This window comes from Eucalyptus grandis, chromosome 3, assembly GCF_016545825.1.
Source record: "Eucalyptus grandis isolate ANBG69807.140 chromosome 3, ASM1654582v1, whole genome shotgun sequence".
Lineage (NCBI taxonomy): Eukaryota > Viridiplantae > Streptophyta > Magnoliopsida > Myrtales > Myrtaceae > Eucalyptus > Eucalyptus grandis.
The window spans coordinates 12,258,561-12,280,623 of NC_052614.1; the positions used below are offsets into that span (position 1 = coordinate 12,258,561).

At 40.8% G+C, this 22,063-nt stretch overlaps 1 long non-coding RNA gene and 1 pseudogene across 1 annotated transcript; one reads left to right on the forward strand and one right to left on the reverse strand.

Moving 5' to 3' along the window:
- The first annotated feature begins 8,089 nt into the window (after positions 1-8,089).
- Positions 8,090-9,925, forward strand: LOC120286047 (annotated as a pseudogene).
- A 4,283-nt stretch (positions 9,926-14,208) lies between these two features.
- LOC120291473 lies at positions 14,209-18,149 on the reverse strand. The gene is made up of 3 exons (XR_005549511.1): positions 17,809-18,149; positions 15,027-15,944; positions 14,209-14,926 (listed from the first exon to the last, which is right to left on the reverse strand). It is a non-coding gene; the product is annotated as an uncharacterized LOC120291473 (long non-coding RNA).
- Positions 18,150-22,063: the final 3,914 nt, after the last annotated feature.

The following is a 22,063-nucleotide window of genomic DNA, read 5'->3' on the forward strand; positions in this document are numbered from 1 at the left end:
TCCCGATCAATTTGATGTTTTTGATTGATTTTTCGCGAAAGAACTTCGGCCGTACGGATCGGGGCGAAAAATCCCGACACCTGAGCGTTGTTCGGCTATTTTTCTAAGTTTTCATAAGTCGAAATCATTTTCTGAACACATGGGGAGAAAGGCGACGTCGAGACGAGTCCGGCGACATGTCGCACGCCGCCGGAGACGCCGCACGCGCCACGCACGGCCGAAGCCGGCGCGTGGGCGCGACGCGCCCGCGGCAATGGCCAGCGCGCGTGCGACACACGCGCCGGTGACGAACCGGCACGTGTGCGCCGGCGATCGGGCGAACGGCACGCCCGTGACGTCATCCAACGGTCGGTAACCGCGGATGACGTCACCGATGACGTCATCGCCGACGACGTTTGCCGGCGGTAACCGGCTGGCGACCCGACCCGACGACGACCCGACCCGAACCGTGACGCCGGCATGCGCGCGCACGTGCCGGTGACGTCTGCGTGACGTCATCCCGCGCGCACGCGCGCTGCACGTGCGGACGGTTCCCGCCCGAACCGCCCGACCGTCCAACCGGCCTGACCGGTCCGCCCGGTCCGTCCGGGCGACCATTGACCCGTTGACCGACGACCGTTGACTTTGACCGTTGACCCGAAAAAAAAAAAAAAAAAAAAAAAAAAGGAATTTTTTTCTTTTCATGTATGCCTATGTGGTTTATATGTAATCAAAATAATTTATTCTGCATTTGTTGCATGAATTTTGGAAAATTATGTATTTTCCCTTATGTAAATTATGGATTATGAGTAATCCATTTTTAGTTCTGCATTTGTTGCAAGAACTATGATGCGTTATGCACGGATAGCTGCAATCCCGAGAACGGACGAGGGAAATGCAAGACTTAAAAAGCTAATGTAAGATTTAGCTAATTATCTGTGGCATAACGGTGATTTAGTATCACATATGGTCAAGGTCAATCAGATGATACAAGAAATCATCAGTAATGGTTATCTTATGCCGGATTTTGAGAAGGTGCCGACTTTGATGAACACTCTTCCACCTGAATGGTAAGCAGTGTTAGATTGGCTAGGTGAGGTCAACGTGGTCCCGGGTTATAGGAGGCTGGTGGAAGCTTTTGTAAGAGAGCACTATATGATTGAGTTAATCAAAACTTCAATCCTTAGGTTGAGCGCCACATGGCGCAAAGTGAATGCGCCTTGGTGGTGACATGAATGCTCTCCAAAAGTTTTTTCCATAGTTGGCAAATGTGCCTTCAGTTTTCTGAGATGTTTTGACTGATAGATTAGAAGGGACATTCCCTATTTATTTCTTTGACATATTATGTAATGATTACTACCTAATTGTGTTAATTGAAAGCATTATTGTTTTTATTGGATGTTCTATTATATATTGCTTTCTGTTATTGCTGGTTCTTTGTGGGTAATTAGTCAGGGTAGTTTAGAAGTTTTTGTAGCTTCATAGAATTGATTTTGCATATGACAATCATATTAATGATAGTTTTAAGTTAGGATTTTTGGAGGATGATTGGAAACGTAGTGACCTTTTGATTCTAAAACCTTACTTGAAATTGTTCATTAATATGATGGGTCTGTGCAAAAGGGATGCATAAATGATAGGCATTAATTATTCGTGCATATAAGTCGATGTGTTCAGATCGATGGTTTCAGCAACTAAGAATGTAATTGCTGATATGAACGGCAACGATTGTGGAATATTGAATATGAAGATTCAATATGTGCTGGAAAAACTAGAAGCACTAGAAGCTCTTGACCATATTATGGAAGATCTAGAGGATGCTGTGCGCCACCTTGAGCTAGTAGAGGACTGCCTATCGGCATTTGAGTCGAAAATAGACATTGGCTATGCTGGTCCTAGCTCAGAAAGGGCCTTGAGCTCTAAGCGCAAGCGTATTGATTCGTTCAATATGTGGGAATGCAAAGGATCAAGTCCTTATTGCAAGAGATCAAAAGTTAACCAACACAAGAGAGGAAAACGTCCTCAAGTGAAGAAAATGTCAAGGGTGAAGTGTTACAATTGTGACAAGAAGGGTCACTATGCTCGCGACTGTTGTAAGCCAAAGAAGGTAAACACCTCTTGTACATTTGAGAACTTTGATTATGTGTCAAGTTCTGAATTATTGGCTGAATCCAATCCTTTGTGGACTGTAGATTCAGGAAAGACAGACCATGTAGCGAAGGATAGAGAATCCTTCGTGGAATTCCGACGATACCGACGGAACTAAGTGGATCTATGTGGGATATAACTCCCGAAAAGAAGTTAAAGGGATTGGCACCTGCCAATTGAACATGCGTGGTGGACGCATCTTGTTCCTACATGACGTTCCATATGCTCTAGAGATTCGTCGAAATTTAACGTCTGTTTTGCTTATTTTTTATATGTGTTGGTTAAACTTATTTTTATATGAACTTCCATAATAGAGGTGTGGATTTGTGTTTAGATACAAACTATTATGGTTGTGGTCACTTTCTAGATGGTTTTATTGTACTGAATGTTGACTGTGGTGATGTCAATATGTTATTCCCTCGTTTCACGTCTTTTACTTCATGTGATGATGATGTGAATATGTGGCATGCTAGACTTAGTCATATTGGCCAACAACATATGAATAGACTAGCCAAAGAGGGCTTGTTGGGCAATATTGAAAAAGTCGATTTGTCCATATGTGAGCATTGCCTAGTAGGGAAAACGACAAGAAAACCATTTGGAAAAGATAAAAGAGTTGAATTTCCTCTGCATTTAATTCATTCTGACGTCTGTGGTTCAATGAATGTGAGAGGAAGGCATGGAGCTGTTTATTTCATCACTTTTATAAATGATTATACTCGATTCGGATATGTCTATTTGATTTCTCATAAATTTGAAGCATTAGTTGTTTCAAAAGGTTTATGAACTTGGAAGAAAATCAATTAGACAAGAAAATAAAAGTATTGAGATCCGATCGGGGTCGAGAATATTTATCTGATGAGTTCAGAAAATAATGTGATGAAAAGGAATAGAAATACAGTTGTCTATTCCATATACTCCTCAACAAAATGGTGTTGCAGAGAGAAGAAACAGAACCCTACTGGAAATGGTTAGGTTTATGATGGCGCATGCTAACTTACATATCACTTTTTGGAGTGATGCGTTATTAACTGCTGCCTATATACTTAACCGAGTGCCTTCCAAATCAGTTAGTTCCACTCCATATGAGTTATGGACAGGTAGAAAACCGGACTTAGGTTTTCTTAAGCCATGGGGTTGTGCTGCCTATAATGAATCCTCTCACAATTTGGGAAATATGGTCCCAAATGAAAGAAGAGTATTTTAATGAGATACTGCGAACACTCGAAATGGTATGTGTTCATAGGTGAGCAGGAAAGTGGGAGAATAACTGAATTTTGAATCACGGGATGTCACATCCTTAGTGGATGAATTTCCTAAGAGGGGCGAAATAGGAGAAGATTATTTCCTATTTAAAACCTTGGATCAAGATAATGATATTAGTGGAGTTCGTCCAAGTGGGAGTAATATGAGAAGTGATGAATTGAATTCAACTCATTCTCAATTACAACCACATGATGAGATGATATCGTCATTATCTAATATGAGTGGGAGCATAATGAGGAATGATGTGCTAAGTGTACATTCTCCCATATAGCGAACAAGTCGCCAAAGTATCCCCCGTCAACGTTTTGACATTGAAGGGGGGAACTTTTATAATTGCTCCACGAGATAAGGATGAGCCAAGAAATATTAATGAGGCTCTTAATTGCCCTAGTAAGGAAAAATGGATTTATGCAATGAAAGAGGAAATGGAGTCAATGAAATCAAACCAAGTCTAGGAACTGGTTAATCTTCCAAAAGGGACGCAGAGCTATTGTGAACAAGTGGGTTCTCAAAATAAAGCGAAAGGCTGATGGCTCGATAGAAAGGCATAAGGCTCGCCTTATGGTGAAGGGGTATAATCAACAGGAAGATATTGATTATGAAGATACATTTTCTCCTGTAGTGAGATTTACCTTGATTCGCATAATTCTGGCAATAGTGTTTAGTATGGATCTTGAGTTACATCAAATGGATGTAAAGACTGCTTTCCTCAATGGAGAATTAGAGGAAGGAACATATATGGAACAACCTGTTGGTTTCATAGTGAAAGGCCAAGAAGAAAAAAATATGTCGACTTTTGAAGTCGATATATGGCCTTAAACAGTCGTCAAGACAATGGTATATATGATTTCATAATGCCATAATGGCATATGATTTTACAATGATAGATGAGGATCATTGTATATATATATCAAAAGATCCAAGGATCAATTTGTGATCATATCATTATATGTTGATGATATGCCAATTGCTGTTCGGAAGCAATATGGAGCTTGTCAATACTTGTCAAAAGTCGGTTGTCTTCCAACTTTGAATTGAAGAATATGGGATAGTAAACCCAAAGACACTCCTATTGCAAAATGTGAAGGATTGAGCCATAGACTGTGTCCAAGGACTCCACAAGAGAAGGAATAAACGAAATATGTTCCTCATGCTAGTGCTGTTGGGAGCTTGATGTACGCTATGATGTGTACAAGACCTGACATATGTTATGCAGTTGGAATGGTGAGTAGATACCAATCCAATCCAGGTCAAGCACATTGGAAAGCCGTTAAGAGAATACTAAGGTATCTAAAGGGGACTGCTGATTATACGTTGAGTTATTAAGGAAATGATCTGCAACTCAAAGGCTATTGTGATACTGATTGGGAGGAGATTTAGATGAAAGAAAATCTACCTCTGAGTTTGTTTTCTTACCGAATAATGGCACCATATGTTGGAGCAGTAAGAAACAAAAGTATATAGCCTTGTCTACGATGAAAACTGAGTTCGTGGCATTATCAGCAGTAATAAAAGAAGATGTTTGGCTTAAGAGATTATTGGACAATTTAGGTGTTATTGGAAGTGCTGCAGATTAATTGTTGGTTAATTATGATAGCCAAGCAGCAAAAGCGTACACCAAAGATCCAAAATATCATGGCAAGACCAAACATATAGATACAAAGTATAATTTTGTCATGGATATGATTGCACGAAAAGATGTGAACTTAGAGTACATACTACGCATAGAATGGTAGCAGATCCTATGGAAAAGCCAATACCTAGAGATGTGTTTTGTGGCCATATGAAATCTCTAGGATTGCGTAGAGGTTGATGTACTGAATATTGTAATTTCCCTAAGTGTTCACAATTTGATGAATTTGTGTTTTCATCATTAATGCCTATGAATCTTTGTTTGATCTTTATGCATCTCAATACTCAGTGTATTATTTTAAGTTGAGTAAGTATGTCGGACAGATAAAAGATTAGCCCACTCACACGGGTAATCGCCTCTATTTACTGTGTGATGAATAGAGATGAGACTGTTTTTAAGCTTATTATCTAGGTGATAATCGAGAGCTCGAGCTTAAAATACGTATGTCGCCTTAACTGAGTGTTAAGATGAGGACATAATACTTACTATGTCCGAAAGTAAAATACCCCACATATTTTACTTTATCTGTCTAAGATGCCAGATGTGAGTTCTGATGAATTTTGTAAAAGAGTAGGTACGTGAACTCAAGTTAGACATTGGGTATGTCTGAACTATCATCTGTACGGTATTGAAAAGTGCAGACATACGCTCCATGGGAAAGGAGTTAATACCGTAATACGTATTTCATACTACGTATGCATGAGACGACCAATAAGAGTGGCAAAAAGTTTGATCTCAACTTTTATGACGTGTGAGACTCTTGAGGAAAAGAGTTCCTCAATTTTTAGTCCCCTCAGGACTCTTACTTATTCTCAAGATTTCTATTTAGTGTTTGCTATCTTAGGGTGTTGCCAATGGTCATGAGATGATTCGATCTAATGGGGCATTTCTAGAAAAGCAAGCTGGACTGAAATTGAGAGTTTGAAGGAAAGAGGAATATTGATTTTGGAGAATCACATTGTAGTTTTTGTATTTACTGGTCGACCAATTATGATTGTCTTTGTGATAATTATAATTGTGAATACAATATATATCATGTTTAAAAGAGATCAAGAGAGATATAACTTGTGATCGATCGATCTAGGGTACTGCATACTAAATCTACTCGGAGTGTGACGCCCATTATGAGCTGCTATATATTCCTACGGATGTATAGTAACGAGCTCTCAAAGTATGCTGGTCGCACGGATTATTCACCGTATGAATGTTGAAGAGAGGTAAAGAGAATACTTGTTCGGCCCACCATGTGCGAGTGGGAGATGATGGTTTTAATTGGGGATGGGCTTAAGGCCCGTCCGCCATCCGGGCCCAAAGGCCCGGCCCACGGAATAGGGCCCGTGGAAGGGGAAGGTATAAAAGGGAGGAGAGAGAGAGAGAAGACAACGTTTTGCAATTCAACGTACGTCTTTTCTCTCCTCACGCTCTCTCTCCCAAGAAAGGAAGAATAGTAAGCATACGGCGCGCTTTCCTTCCCTTCAAGGCTTCATCGGATCGAACAGGACCGTTTCTCTTCCTCTTGTCGGCGTTGGTGCTTAATCTGTGGCTAACAAGGTACGCTAGAATCCGTGGTGTGCTTTACGATCGGTGATGCGTGTTTTCCCGGGCTTCGTCTTCCGCATTGATTTAGGGGTTCGATTCGGTGTCGAATTCGGTTTTTCGGGGATCAGTTTTTCCCAACACTAAGCAAAGCACATAGATATCTACTCACCATGTAAATAGGGGTAAGTATGGTTTCGGTAGAAGGTTCCTACCCTAAATCCGAGAGCTGCCCACTAAGGACCGGCTCTGAAAAATTAGAATTGAGAACCGCTTATTAATTCCATGGATCCACTCGAGAATTGGACCACCGGTCCAGTCCGATTTTTGAGTGAGTCCATAGAACCGGTCCCACCAAGCTTCACATGTTAACATTGTAATATGCAGCAAAGAATTATACAACAAAATCACATCATCAAAGACGCTCCTAGTTAGAGCCAATGAACTAACAATATTAGTATGTTAGGAAATGGTAAGCAAGAGAATACACTCACCGCTCTTATTATAAGTAGGCAAAAGCAGATAATTATCTAACATAAACACTAATAAGTAGCCTACGGATTTAGGATTTTTCATTTTTTATATTAAAATTAAATATATATTATATATATTATCGGACCAGTCCCGGTGGACGGTTCCACACTTGAAATTGAGAACTAGACCGATACCCACCGGTTCCAATAAATTGTAACTGAGAACCGGACCGATTCCCTTAGGAACCATTGGTTCTTGGGCAGTTAAGTCCGGTTCTGAGCTGTCCGGGCGGTTCCCGATTTCTTTGCACACCCCTAATTTCAAGGGCCTATTTTCTCTTATCCTGAATGCATTGCATCTTATAGACAGGACCCATGGCTCTTTGATTGGTGGAAGCTTTGCATTTGACTTTGGAACTTCCGTGTGCATGGTGTCTTTGCGAGAGAGCATATTCCAATTACAAAGCGATTGGATCTCCATAAATTGAGCAATGACATGGAATTTAGATTATTACATTTTATAAATATGCCTAACTGTTCACTCCATGATTGTATACATGGTGGAGCTAATGAATATGTATTACCGATCACTTTATAGTCAATTTAACATCCAACATATTTCAATCTTGACTAATCTTCTCTTATGCATGATGGATGGAAAAGTGATTTATCCGTCGGTTATGAGCCGACGTGGTGTAATTGATCAATCACATTGTTCATGCAATATGCTTGTCTTTCTGCATAGCATTTTAATTTAGACATCACTTGCTTTGAATTGGGTTAGTTGTCGCGTACAATAACCGTAAGATGAAATACCTTTTTGTGATTGATGGATGTTGAATCATTTCTTGTATACTCTTAAAACCTTTTGAGCAATTCATTAATCTTCATCGACAAATGTGCGATTGTGACAATTCTCTTGCCCCTTGCATATGAGGAGCGTTCATCCTCCGGTACTTTTAGAGGACTGAACATACATAACGTCTAGGATTCTGAGGCGTCTAATGATTTCTGGCTTAATAACTACAAATCACTCGTTCAAATGTCACCAGGCATGGATTCGACCGATCTGTGATTTCGTGGAAGGTGTTCCTTGAATTTCCAGTAGCCAGACCTCTACAATTGTACACTCGAATTGTCAAATGAAAAAATATACAGATTTGATTCTTTGTACACACTGCTTGAGCGATGGAAGCGATGGAAGACATAGACACTTACTAATCTTCTGTGGTTTGTCTTCTTGCGTACCTGTCTTGACCCCTTGCATTTCCTAGTCCTTAAGGAGGACCAAGACAAAATAATTAATGTATAAAAAGCTAAGACCTATTCTCTCTCATATGAACATTTTCCCCACATGCCCTCTTGTTGAAAACTCGCAGTATTCCCAGAACCAACCAAAGCTTAACCCTTCCCCATTTCAACCTTCACTCATGCAGGATTCACTCAAAACACCTGTATGATCCTCTTGTTCCCGAGTCAGACCCTGTTTTTTCTGAAGAGGATCTCGCGAGCCCCAAGAAAACAGTCCGGCTCCAAGAATGTAGAGCGGCAGTGGAAGGCAGTGGTTGCCGGAAGCCTCGCCTGAACCGATATGCTCTGGGTGGTGCCATCTTGGCCTCCACCAACTCTATTTTGCTGGGCCATGATGAGTTCTTAGCACAAACTATTTCCATTATACTACTTTCTGTATGTACATAATGTTTTGATCCTGCCCTAAAAAGAGAGAAAAGGTCCATGGTAGGATTAAGTGGTGTATTTAGATTGGTCTACCGACCGTTTGATGGAAAGCAAAGCCATAGTTGAACTTGACGTTGAATTTATGTGTATATGAATGTGTAGAGACATTGGGATGATGAGTGGGGCGGTGCTATACATCAGAGAGAGCCTCATGATCACACCATCCCAGGTTGAGATGGTGGGTTCGCCCAATGTGGTCTGGCTGATTGGATCTCTCGTCTCTGGCTGGACCTCCGATTGGATCGGCCGGCGATACACGATAGTCCTTGTAGCCTCCACGTTCTTAATCGGTGCACTTCTGATGGGCCTTGCTCCATCCTTCATGTTCCTAATGGCTGGGAGGGTGGTCACGAGGATCGGTGTTGGGTATGCCCTCATGATCACCCCAGTCTATGCTGCGGAGATCTCTCCAGCAACAACCCGGGGATTCCTGTCTTCGTTGCCTGAAGTCTTTATCAATGTTGGGATTTTACTTGGGTATGTATCCAACTATGCCTTATAAGGCCTACCAGTTAATATAAGTTGGAGGCTCATGCTTGGGCTAGCCGGAGTGCCAGCAATCGCGATCAGGGCAGGCGTGATGACGATACCAGAGTCACCGAGCTGGCTGGTGATGGAGGGCAGATTCGAAGAAGCAAAGAGGGTGCTGATCAAGACATCAGAAGATGAGGTAAAAGCTGATTTGAGGCCAAATCAGATGAAGACCAACGTAGGGTTGATCGATCCACGGGCCCGCTTTGGCCTGATGGCACGGGCAGGCCTTAGGAAGGAGGTCCTCTGGAGACGCATCAGACGGACTCTCATGGCAGCCATTGGACTTAACTTCTTTATGCAGGCGTTAGGGAATGCTGCCACTGCCGTGTACTTTAGTCCAGATGTCTTCCAAGATGCTGGGATTAGCAATAACCAACAGCTATTAGGGGTGACTATCATAATGGGACTTGCCAAGACATTCCTCGCCTTTGCGTCGGTTCTTTTCTTGGACCATTTTGGGAGGAGGCCTCTCTTGAAGCTGGGCTTGGCTGGAATGGCGGTCTTCTTGGCAGGCCTGGGCCTGGGGCAGGCCTGGGCTCAAAGTTCCTCAAGTGATTCGGGACCAAGCCGATGTAGGCCATCATGCTGTGCATGGAGGCTGTTTGTGCGGACGTCTTGATCTTTGGGCCAATTCCATAAAAAACCCCAAACTTTAACATTAGTCCCAAATTTGCCCAAAACTTTTTTTTGTCTCGAAAAAAACCTTCAACTTTTACTTTAGTCCCAAATCTACCATTCGTAAAAAAATCATCGTTAAGTCCTCTGACATGGAAAATCCGCGTCAGCACAAAATCTAATGTGGAAAAAACTCCACAAAACGTCGTCGTTCATTTTTATGGACATTGAGAGAAGCCATAGCATTGCTGCTTCTTCTTCCTCCCTTTGAGCAATGCTCTATGCTCTGAAGATTGGGGAAATTAGGGTTGTCGCAACCTACCCCTCAAGGGAGGGGAATAGATTTAGGGGGTATTGCTTAAATATCGGATTAGACACGGGCTCTCCCAAACCCATACCTCGTGCGACATTAGGGTATTCTTGAGAATTTTGCAATCGAAGTCGCCACTAGTCTATTGGGGTCGGCTAGAAATCAAGTGAGGTATGGAAGTGTACCTTACTTCTTACGCAACTAGAGAATCTAAGATCAGGGACTTGATTATACTAATTGACCAATTAGTACCATTTTGGTACCCAATCTTGTTTATTTTAAAAGAAAATATTTTTGTCAGGCAATTTAGATTGATTTTACACCTATCCATTAATATGTGAGGTGATCATGCGGGTGTGCAATTATTAAACTAATAATTATAGCTACCAAGATCCTAATCATAGTAAAATTGAGCACATGCAATTAAACATTCACAAACGTAATTAAATATACAAATTAAACATGCGATATAATTAATATACAAGCAAATAAAGACATAATTACACTAACAAGGCAAGACATGACAATTCCCAACCAAACCTTACATTTTTTAGAATTTTGATTTTTTTTTAAAAAGATATTATTTTATTTTATTTTATTTTTATCTTTTTTGGCCGGGTTGGGTCGGGTCCCGCTTGACCTGATCAGGGCGGGTCGGTCAAAACCGCCTGGGTCCAACTTGGCTGGGGGCGGGTCAGTCAATCTGCTAGAAAAGGGCCAGGCCCGACCAGAGCTAGTCGAGCCTTTACTTGGTTTGGAGTCGGGCTCCATCCAATAAGCCCAACCCCAGCAAAACAGGCTGAGCAAGCTAGATTTGTAATTCGGCCAGCTTAGCTGCGACTCCTAGTTCGCGACCACTCGGTCGTGACCGTGGAAGCCACGGCGGCAAGTGGCTCGGGCAGCTCTGGCCAAGGTGCGGCCGCTCCGCTTCGATTAGGCGGGGAAGGGCGGCTCGACCCCTGAGGTCAAGGGTCTTGGCGGTGGTGGCAAGGCGTCAGTTGAGGACGGCATTCTGCCGGCCCGTGGCCCCTGCTCCTCAATCCGCCCTGTTGTGACAGGGAAGACGGCGACGGCAAGCGATGCGGGTGGCCTCTGGTTAGACGACGGTGCCTCTCTTATGGCCAAACATCCTAGTTGGGGCTCTATGCGGAGGAGTCGGAAAGGAGGATTTGTTTGGGCGTTTCCTCGAACGGGTGGTGGGCGCTACAGATTCTAAGGGGTTTTGGCTTGGCCGAGGCCCTAGTGCAGGTCCTAAACTCCAAAAAAAAAAAATGCTAGAATGTCAAGGAAAGGAATGGAGGATGGGTGGTGGCCGGAGCTCGCCTGAACTGGTCGCAATGAGCTCCGGTCGGCTTGGTTTCGAGGAACGCACACCAGGTGTTTGTTAAAATACCAACCTGAGTTATGGGGAGATGGGGGCGGTCGGCGTCAGTCAGGTGGCTCATCGGCGGCGGTAGGGCGTCCCGGAGGGTCTCCTTCTCCTCGGCTTCCTCTTCACCGGCTTTCTTGTCCTGTTTTCTCCTCGCTCCCTCTCGTTTTCTCTGCTATGTTCCCTCTCGGTTTCTGTTTAGTCCCTCGCGGTTCTCTCTCTGGTTGCTATTCTCTCCTTGATTCCCTTTCGTTTTTCTTCTTTTTCTTCTGCAAATCGGCGTGCAAAGACCGCTGCAGCATCGGCTGCCCCTCGACCGCCAGCCCTAGTCAAACATCGCCCCTGCCTCCCCTGTTCCCCCTGTCGCTTGCAGTTGCGCTTATGCTTTTTGCTTTTCTAGCTCTGTGTGTGAAGGATTGCAAGAGGAGGACGACCAGCTGTAGTGGGCCGCGCGAGGAAGGCTTGGCTGGGCCTGGCGTGGGGGGAAAGAAAAAAAGAAAGAGGGGCGGGTCGGGCCGTTCGGGCCAAAGTTGAATATGGCCCGACCCGACCCCTAAGCTTTTTTTTTTTTTTTTTTTATTTGTTGTTTTTGTTTGAAAATAGGTATCAACAAGGGTTTGGCTTTTGCTTCTTCAATTCGCGCTCAAAGAGAGATTCGCTCTCAACGACATGAAGCTAGAGCCGGCGAGCTTCCCCATCCTCGGTGCACGAACGCCTCTCCGTGCGTTAACCTCTCGAGTCGTTTCACTCGAAGGAATTAATTGCAGACAGAAGGAATTCCTGCATGAAACAACTTGAGTGGTGCACTTCATAGCGCTCGGTCTCTTCCTATCAAGCTCGCGCTTGGTTGTTCGCTCTGAGGAGAGAGTGGCAGAAACTACGAACAGCTCGTGTGAAAACTAGGTATTTGTTCTTCTATTTCATTTGTTCTTCTTTTCTCAATGAAATGAAAATCATTGTACATATATGTACATGTGGAGATGTCTTCCTACGATCGTCCAGAATGGGATTAGTGCAAGATTAGTATCAAATCCGAGTTTGTTAATGTGTCGTTTCCCCTTTTGTCAAGCATAAACAACCTGTTTGATGATATATATGTTCATGAGATATTGTCATGAATTAATTTCTAGAATTGCTCAATCTAAAGATGTTTTGATAGAGTCCACATGTTATTAATCAATTTGCTTATTATTGGATTGTATTCTTGACGTTTCATAGTTGCTGAGTACACTACTGAACTTTGGTTTCTTTTGTATCTCTGTTCACCATGCCTTTGTGTTTCATGTGTTTTTATGGCGACCGGTGATGGTCGCCGATGAGCGGTAGAGGGTGAAATTCTAGAATAGCATATGTTGAGGCTTCAGTTGAATTCATCATTGATAAGATGAATGGTGGCTAGAAGTTGAAGGCAAATGTCATAATGGTTGGCAAGGGATTTCCCGGTTGCAGATTTGCAAAACGCTATTAGTGTCATTCTATATTGATATTGTGGATAGGCAGTCTGCAATATGAATTCTTACACCAACAATCCATTGTTTTAACAAGGTGACATATGAGTAGATGATTAAATGGGGAAAAAGGGGCAAATCCTCTTTTCTAGTGACAGGATTTAAATTGCCTTTGCAGGCAGAAGTTGAGAAACTTTCTCTCGAAGAACGGAGATTAGATGACCAAATAAGATGAGGTGTTGAGCTAGACTACTGGGATTTTATCCATAGTGCTCGATTAGGCCAGTAATGTTTGTCACTCTTGCAAAGAAATGCATGAAAAGTTGAGGGCTTGGGGGAAGACGAGAACAATCAAAAGTGAGATCTCAAACCTGTGCATTGAATTAATATTCCTCTCCTAGTTATGCACAGCATCGTAACTTTTTGTGTATGCAGATGGCTCTTTGTGATCGAAGAAGATATCAAAGGCCTACCTTGTTCAAAGGTGCTTGAGCCGAAGTCAGAGTCGACTACAGCTGTGATATAAAAGGATGCGGAAAAACCTTCATTGACGTTTTGTGTTTTGAGAAGGCATTCTCATGTCCGTGGCATCTTTTAATAGGGGTTTGCTGATGTGAAGTTGTGTTTTAGATGCTACAGAGCATCTTGTAGCTATTTTTTTAGATCTCCAATTTTTTTTTTTCCGATTTATTTGTTTCTAATATTGGCAAAAGACCCATTGAGTTTTAATCCTTGTTGATCTTAAATACATTTGTTTTCATATTAGTTTCTTCTTTTTTGGCATTTGCTTACTAAAATCACATACTTGGAATCGCATTAGTTTCAATGCATGGAACATAGTCTTTGAATTTTCATAATTGATGCGGAATTTATCTAAATTATTTGAATTATTTGAATATCTTACCAATTTCTTTTCTCATGTAAACTTGAGCAGCCAAGTTAAACCGCAGAAACATTTGCAGATATGCAATTTGGCACACCAGATTGTACAATACAAAACCACATTGCTACATTTCCATCACCTTCCATGACAAGACCTATTTTATACAACTAAAACCACAAATAATGATCCAACTCAAAACCTTCAACCAATTCCGGTACCATAGGCACTAAACATTCACTAGCATTTCTTGGTCCCAAACCATTGTACATAACCAAAACATAATGCTAGAAAAGAGAGATGTCCCAATACAGTAAGCATAACTCAACACGTTTTACATAGCCAAAACATCCCAAATAAAAAGCTACATTACCAAATCACCAGACCAGATATAGTACATAGCCAAATCAACTAACAAAAAACATAAAAACTAGCACTTTTCAATTTGCAACAAAATATCTTCATCCAACAGCAAGCACTGAACATCCATTAACATTTCTTGATCCACAATTTCATAATCCACCATCGATTCCAAACTGTTGAGTGCATGGAAGTTCTAAGATATCAACTGAAGATTGGCTAGGTAAAACTTGAACATTCCTTGCTCTTGTTTGTTCGTTGGAGAAGGATGGACCTTCGATATCAATAAATCTTTCACTACCAAGCATCTACAATTTAAAAAAAAAAAAAAAAATCTGACATGCGAACTTGTTTTTCTTTTCAATGTACATATAAAATATTAGACAAAAATATTACCCTTAAATATGAATTCCCAATTTCAGACATAAAAATTCCATATCCTTGTCGCGCCTAAAGGTACATAATCAACATAACAAAATTAATGACAATACACAACTATTATGAAAATAAAATGTGGCTAAAAAACAAATAACTTGTGCTCTCTCCTTCTTGATGATAGCAAAGTCCGTATTAGATGGTCTACTAGCCTACACACTATCCTGCACACTAGTGGCCTTCTTTCGTCTTCCTCTTTTTGCCTACATGTGAAAAAAACATAAGAACACCAATGTTAACAATCATGATAGCCCCTCAAAAAAATTATTATGAAAAGTTATAAAGTTTTCAAATAAAGCTTACTTTGGATGGCCTAGGTGTTGTAGGATTCTTGCATGTTTTCTTGTTATGCCCATACTAAAGACAATTTGAACATCGCATTTGGACTTCAACTTTCATCAATTTTTTTATCATCACTACTTCGTTCATCCTTGTCTTTGATTATGTTTTTCTTCTCTCTCCCCCTTTTCCTTCTATAAGGTGGGGGTTTGATTGGCTCACCACTGACTTTAGGCCACATTTATTGTCCATTCATGGCTGGGAGGGGAAATTGATAACATCTCTCATAAGCATCTCTCTTGAAGCAGTCATCAATATAATCATTGATATCTAACTTCATGAAATTAATGCAACATATGGCATGTTTACATGGTACTCCGGATATATCTCATTCCTTTCAAGTCTAAGTCTTCCCAGCCAAGTCAATCACAAATCTTTTGTCAAATACTTGCACCTCGAAGTTATTTCCCTTTGTCATTCTAGAATTACAACACCTAGACTCTAGCTTAGCCTTCTCCAACTTTATTCTAATCCTCAGGCAAATTGGATTTATTTGATCCACGATTAAATGACTTCTCTCGGCCGTCCTCTCCATCAACATAGTTCTTATTCCTTCAAGCATCTCAAGAATAGGTTTTGCTCTTGATGTGCAAATATATAGGTTGAAGGTCTCACTTAAATTATTATCAACCGTTTCACACTTGGTACTTGTCTTGATGAAAGCCCCACAATAAGTGCTTAGGGCCTTGTCTCATAAATTTTTCATAATCTATAGGGCACTCCTCCTTCAAATCTGTCATTGCTAGGTCAAACCTCATCCCTTCATAAGAGATTCTTAAGAGCATCCCCTTTGTGCAATTTTTTTCAATTAGCATATATGTGTCTTGGACAATTCCAATGCTTTGCTTGTGGAGATAGGCATGAAATTGTATTCATTAGTCCCTGCAACAATAATAATAATAATAAAAAAAACCGATAAAAACAAACAAATTACATCAATAATTGCACTATTGTAGTGTAGTAGCCAAAAAAGACATAAGATGAGATATCACATTTTACTGATCACTGATAAAAGTCCAATCCTTGCCCGTATCCATGCTCGGGTCGGCGAATAACGGGGTGAGAAATCAAGTCCAAGATGCCTCGAACTCAACTTTCACAACTGCCAAGCTATTGGAAACATTTGATTGTTTCCATTTCTTCCTATAGCACACAGCAACATACCCTTCAATCCGGTCTTAAAAAGGCACCCATCTAAGCTTATGACACGCCTACATCCTACTAAAAACCCCATTTTCAACTCATCAAAACCCACATAAAATCTCTCAGATATTTTGGTTGTTAGGTCGACTTTTATGTTAAATGTTCCATCCTTATGAACTCTCTTGAGCTCCGCCAAATAAGATCTTAGCATACCATATTGCTTTACTATCGAACCCCTTATATCACTAAGAGCTTTCCTATAGCCTTATAACATTTTTCTTGTTAAGTGTCAGGGCAAATCTTACTCTTGTATCTGTTTGCATTTCTGCAACTAAGTAAGTAGGTTTGGCTCTAATCTTGGACATGTACTCTTGAGCAAGCCATGTAGCAATGGCTTGCCTATTTTTTAGACTTCTATTACATGTATGGGGATATCCAACTCTCTTTATGACAAAAGTTTTCTCATTTTGAATCCAATTGCCATACAAGCTCCAGTCACATCCTCTTACACATCTTGCTTCCATTCTTTTATTTTCACTCTTTTGCCAAAAAAAAAATGTTAGCCTACACTAAACACTTCCTCGTTAACATAGGATCATACCTATTAACCATCAAGCCTGATGTGCCAATGGTTTCTTCAAAATCATTAACATTAGGTCCACTTAGAGATTCATTATCAGGATTTGCCTCTTCATCAGCTACCTCATTTTCATTTAAAATAATATTAATGGAACCTACAACTAAATTTCGATTATCATCCGCCTCCTTCCCTTCCTCCTCTTCAAATTCTCTCATCAACTCCCTTGTCAGTGACTCTTCATCATCAGATATATTTGATTCTTTATCACTGTCATCACTCTTACTTTCATTCTATTAGAAAATAAACAAAGTCATAAATTGATAACTAAAAATAATATTCGAACATAAAGATTCAATAATTGAATGAACTCATCATCGCTTCTGATTCAACCTAGTAATACTCCAATTATTGACAAGTAAAACTTGCGAGCACAACAATGGTCAACCTAAATAATCAACCAACATTCTCATGTGATTGAATTCTATTGCACAATAATTCAATCATGATAGGGTAGGCCTTTGACTCTGATTTTGGCTCAACTGTGAATATTGTCCAATAACTCTAGAAATTAGTTCATACAAATATTCTTGACGTAATTTCAAACAGGTTGTGAGCCAAAGTCAGGTAGAAATTAATTCTCGCGAATAATCAACCAACATTCTTGTGAATACTGTCCAATAATTAACAAATCGATTAATAACATGTGGACTGTATCAAACCATCTTTAGATTGAGCAATTCTAGAAATTAATTCATGACAGTATCTCATGGACATATCATCAAACAAGTTGTATACGCTCGACAAAAGGAGAAACGGCATATTAACAAACTTGGATTCGATACTAATCTTGCACTAATCCCATTCTAGACGATCGTAATCAACAAAAATCAACTTGAATCATTATGAAAATTAATCTAAATTTAGAAGAAGACATCTCAACATGTACATATATGTACAATGATTTTTGTTTCATTGACCAGATTTGGGGGAAAAGAAGAACAAACGAAATAGAAGAACAAATACCTGGTTTTCATGTGAGTTATTTGTAGTTTTTGCCACCCTCTCCTCGGAGCGAGCGACCAAGCGCGAGCCTGTATAGGAAGAGACCAAGCGCTATGAAATGCACCACTCAAGTTGTTTCATGGAGGAATTCCTCCTATCAGCAATTAATTCCTTCGAGTGAAACGACTCGAGAGGCTAACGCACAGAGAGGCGTTCGCGCTCTGAGGATGGGGAAGCTCGCCGGCTTTGGCTTTGTGTCATTGAGAGCGAATCTCTTTTTGAGCGCAAATTGAAGAAGCAAAAGCCAAACCCTAATTTCCCCAGTCTTCGAAACATAGAGCGTCGCTCGAAGGGAGGAAGAAGAAGTAGCAACACCGTGGCTTCTATCAATGTCCATAAAAACGAACGACGACGTTTTGTGGAGTTTTTTCACATCAGATTTTGTGCTGACGTGGATTTGCCACATCAGAGGACTTAACGGTAATTTTTGATGGAGGATAGATTTGGGACTAAAATAAAGTTGAATTTTTTTTTTTTCGAGACAAAAAAAATTGGGCAGATTTAGGACTAATGCTAAAGTTTGGGTTTTTTTTTTTTTAATGGAATTGGCCCCTTGGTCTTTTCAATAGGGCTCGGGCTATCACTTGAGTCCACTCGTCCGAGATATTCCTCAAAGGCTGCAGGCCTGGGACATGAGCCTGGCCATAGCGGTGTACCAGGTGCTGAGCAGCGCGGTGTGGCGATGTAGTTTTTGAGCTTTTGAGCAGTTTGAGAGAGATAACATTTAGCTTATATTAGTTTCGGAAAACGAACGTGCCTCAATGGGGAAAGTCCATATTTTGACTTGGATCGTTGTTGACTTAAAGAAGTCCGAATTTTGTTCAGACAAAGGAAATCCAAATAAGTCGGTCCAAGGAAAATCTAAAACATAAAGTGCTGACCTTTGACCAAATTTGGAATCCTGAATGGAATTTACGTGTCCATGTTGCAGTAGGCCTCCTTGGGCTTATCTTGGCAGTACGTATAATCTGATTGAGGAAGCTCTCACGCGCCATTGTTGATATGAAGTCTGGAAGCGCCGAAAGAGTGCTTGAGAAGTGTGGGCTATCTTCGTGTCGTTCGTGCGGTGAAATTTATTCGTGCAATTATATCTAAGAATAATTAGTGTTCAAGCCGATTAAATCTTATGTTAAGATTTGTGTATAATTCTTTCATAAGATTAAGGGATTATTTCGCAAGGAACTGTGGAACTAAACACTACCTGAGTTATTGAGTATAATTAGAGCTTGGGAAACACTAAGGGTATTTAAGTGACTTGAGTATGTAATCTTCATCGTGTCACGTGATCTATAGTGAAATTCATCGATGCTCTTCCCATGGACATAGGTCATTACAATCGAACTACATAAATATGGTGTATGATCTATTTTCTTTATCTCATCTATTTTATTATTCAATCGCTCGTTTTTCTGTAACAAAGTCTTAAGTTGAAGCAAATTGATGATGATAGAAGAAGAAAAAGTGAGAATTGACATATTTGATGGGAAACATTTTGATTTCTAGAAGATACAAATTGAAGATTATCTCTACCATATGAAATTACACTTGTCCCTATCTGGAGAGAAGCCAGAGTCGATGAAGCAAGTGGAACGAGAATTGCTTAAAAGACGAGCTATGGGTGTTGTTCGGCTGATGTCGGCTCATAACGTCGCATTTAATATCATGAAGGAGAAAATCACTACTAATTTGATAAAAGCCCTATCGGATATGTACAAGAAGCCATCTGCGATCAACAAGGTCTATTTGTTAGTCAATTGAGTTCAATTGAGATTGATTTTGAAGATGAGATATATGCTTTGATTTTATTACCCTCATTACCCGATAGTTGAAATATTATTGTTATTGCTATTAGTAATTTCCTTGGGTTAATAAGCTTGACGTTTAATAAGGTTTGAGATTTAATTCTAAGTGAAGACATTCGTAGAAGAAAATTTGGCGAACCTATATCCGTTGTTTTAGTAGGAGAAAATAGAGGAAGAATTAGTACTCATGTTAACAAGAGAAGAATAAACATGACTGGACGTAGTTAGTCTACTATTAGTGGTGCTGTTTGTTAGAACTGTGGCAAAAGAGACATCTTAAAAAGAATTGCTTTAAGCCAAAGAACGAGAATGGTAAGGGAATTATAGTTGATTTTGCATATGATATTGCAGCTATAGCTACTAGTAATCTGAATAATACTAATTTTGTCTTGTTAGTCACTAATAATTCGTCGTTTGATGGATGGATTATGGATTTTAATTGTTTTTTTCATGCTACACGAAATAATAACAGGTTTACTACTTATCAATGCACAAATAATAGTAAGTGCAGTTGGGGAACAACACTTAATGCGATATTGTGGGTGTTGATAATATTAGAATCAGAATGCTCTGATACCATGAATGGACCTAGACTTAGAACCGGGGAGGAGGAGTAAATTTACTGCAGTATGCATCCCACGGTGGGCGAACGACCCCGTTCAAGCCTTAGGGACAGCCTTTTAGCAAAGAAACCACTCGACCCTTTAGTTCGAGCCTAGAGACACCCAGAGATGCCAGGATGGAAACATTTCTAACCTACCCAAGCTGCATTTCTTGAAGGATCCTACCAGGCTAGAGAAGAAGAGAGAGTTTAGAAAACCATGGAGAGATCTTTACAAAGCACACACTTTACTTCAGGGGACTCTGCCCAAAACATTACACCCTCCTTACCTTATATAGGCAATAAGAGGTCACAAGGACACACAGGGACCTAGCTCACGGGTCCGGGAACAACAGGGGCACCGAAAGGGAATTATTCGCACACTATGAATGTAAAACCGCGTGAGCAGGAACATTTTCCCAGCCTAGTGCTACAAGAAAAGTGAACAAAGTGGTTTGCTACGGTGAAATGTACGGACTTAACGGTCTCGTCCATCACGAGCATTGTAGCTACACACTGAGTCGTCCGAGCTGCCTCCTAGGAGATGTGCTTCATACTTCTGTTCAAGGGCTTCAAGGTCTTCTGGTGAGAGGATCTGGTTCAATCTTCGTGATGAGGATGCTTGTTCATGAGCCCAATGTGATGCTTCTTCTTTAGCCCAGTTTGTATTTTCATCTTCCTGAAGGTTAGGAATTCTCGGCTGGGGCCAGTTGGATGGATTTGCATAGAAAGATGTGTCCATGCTTTGGAATTGTTCATAGGGATCCTGGGACAGAGGTCCTCCAAAGCGTGCATAGGGGTCCTGAGTGGACTGGACGATGTCATCTTCGTTTGTCATTTCGGGCTCTTGGGACGATGAGGCTTGTCTGTATTCTTCGAGTGCTTCCTTAGCTTCTGGTGCTAGGTCATAATGATTCCACGTGGTAGGTGCAGGTGCATTATTCTATATTTCTTCGGGAATGGTCTTGTTTTCTTGGCACAAGATTCGTTGGAGTTCTCGATATTCATTTTCGCAGAGTCGAACAGATCTAGGATAAGATCTGTGAATCCGAGCTTCTCGATTGTTCAAGCTAGGTTTATAGGATGTGGTTCCTATTTCTAGTGGTGCATCGAGAATACCGCCATTATTTCTACGAAATTCCAAGGGCGTCGAAAAAAGGATGGTGTGGACTTCGGGGTTTGGCGTTGTCGATCTCGGTTCTCTTTCTAAGTCTTGTTTCCAACATGTAGGAGGATAGAACCAATTTAGAAATTCTAAAAGATTTCTATCACATTCCTTTTCGACGTTTCTTCCGAGCAGGAATATCCTTGTGAGGTTAGCAACGAATCTTCGGGTTGGGATTTCAAAAGCTATCAGATACTTATTGGCTAAGTACCATAATAACATTTTGAGCTGTTCGGGAAATCATCTTCCTTCCGAGATAAGAGGATGAATGAATGGATAATTAATATTTAACCCGAAAGGATAAAGAATCGAACCTCCATTGAATCTGAATAGGTCTGTATGGCATCGCCACATGAGGTTCTCCAGGTTCTCAGCAAGGCTGTCGTTCTGGATCTGCTGAATAATCTCCTGGGGATATTTCCAGCTTTGCGAATCTTTGATGTTCTCAATCTTGTATTTTACTCCATGGTTGAGCATATGGAAAGCAGGCCGTTTGATGTACATGTTGATCTCGGCCGGTACCTTTGGCCTTGATAAGAAGTCGGCAAGTACATTCTTCTTTCCAGAATATGCTTTGTTTCAAAGGAGTATTTTGAAAACCATTCAGCCCATCTAAGCAGTTGGGAATTTGGAATCTTTTTTTGTTTA